We start from the raw sequence: 1,410 nt of genomic DNA, 5'->3' as shown, positions 1-1,410 counted from the left end.
ACCTGGAGTTGGACTTTCCTGAAGCTCTGTTTCCAGGACAGCACGCTCCCACCCTTTTGTATGAATAAAATGAATTGCGTGTACGGTTTGAATGTATTTCAGCTCCGTTCTTAAAACTGACCTGGTGCCTGAGGGACCGCCTTTTAAAGAGCTTGAGGTAATGCGTTTCCTGTCCAGGGAGGAGCTCCATCTCCCAAAGGCTGTCCTGGAAACGGTTTTCTCCATTTTTGTATAGGTCACCAATATAAAAAGCAGAAACATTTCTAATCTCCCACAAAAAAAGCTCATGTACGTGTTGTTTTTTTTTTTTTTTTTTTTTTGAGCTTCAGGTGACAGAACGCCTAGATGTGAACAGGGGCCATTCAAATGAATAGGATTTCGCTTGTTGGGCATTTGGTAATCGGGTGTGAATGGGCACTTAGCCTGCGAATGACTGGTGTCAGACTAAAATGCCATCACAGGAGGATTTGGTAGTTCTTTAGACCTCATGCACACTGGATGTTTTTTTGTTTCTTTCTACAGTCATTAAACTCCATGTTATCCTATGTCCATGCACACATAGGCTGTTATCGGCAGTTTTGAGCAGTAAATAACCCCAAAACGAGTGGATTCTGAGATGTATTTTTTTTTTCCAGCTGATAAACGCTCAAACGTCAATTGCCAGCGGTTTGTGTGTTCTAAACGCTATTGGCCTTAAAGTGGTGATGAAGCCTAGTAATAGTAATACGTGCCTGCTCTGTGCAGTGGTTTTGCACAGGGCAACTTGGGTCCCATGCCAGTGCTCCTGCCAGGTGCCCCCACAGCTAGCAGCTTGCTGTGGGGGGCACCCAAGCAGGCATACTCCTGAACTGCAGCCATGTGTGCATTCCAAAATGGAGCTGTGGCTCAGCCTCCCTATTTCCTGATTGGCTCACTGACTTTGACAGTAGCTGGTGCCAATGCAATCAGAAGCGAGTACCTGGAGAAGCAAGGCTGTCATGGACATTGCTGGATAGAGAGGGGGCTCAGGTAAGTATTGGGGGAGCTGCTGCACACGATGTGTGTGTGTGTTTTTTTTTTTTTAATATATATATATATATATACACACACAATGCATTAGAGCTGCACAATTCCCGGCAAAATAGGAATTGTGTGTGTGGGTCTCTAATAAATATATATATATATATATATATATATATATATACATACACACACACACACTAAATCTCCTGGTTGCATCCAAGATGCTGTATATATCTCCAAGGTTCAGGCTTTATGCCAGTTTGTACCTCCTAGGGGTAGTGCTGGGAGTACTTGATGAGCCCAGCTGAATTAGGTGGGCTCGTTGGGTCCTCTACAAAAACTCCCAGCATGCTAAGAGAGATGCTCCAACCTGGAACCAGACCTGTGTGAATAGTCTGGGGAGTAGGG

The sequence above is a fragment of the Rana temporaria genome, chromosome 9 (genome assembly GCF_905171775.1).
Source record: "Rana temporaria chromosome 9, aRanTem1.1, whole genome shotgun sequence".
Classification (NCBI taxonomy): Eukaryota; Metazoa; Chordata; class Amphibia; order Anura; family Ranidae; genus Rana; species Rana temporaria.
The sequence above is the reverse complement of the archived record's forward strand: the minus strand, read 5'-3'. Positions refer to the sequence as shown.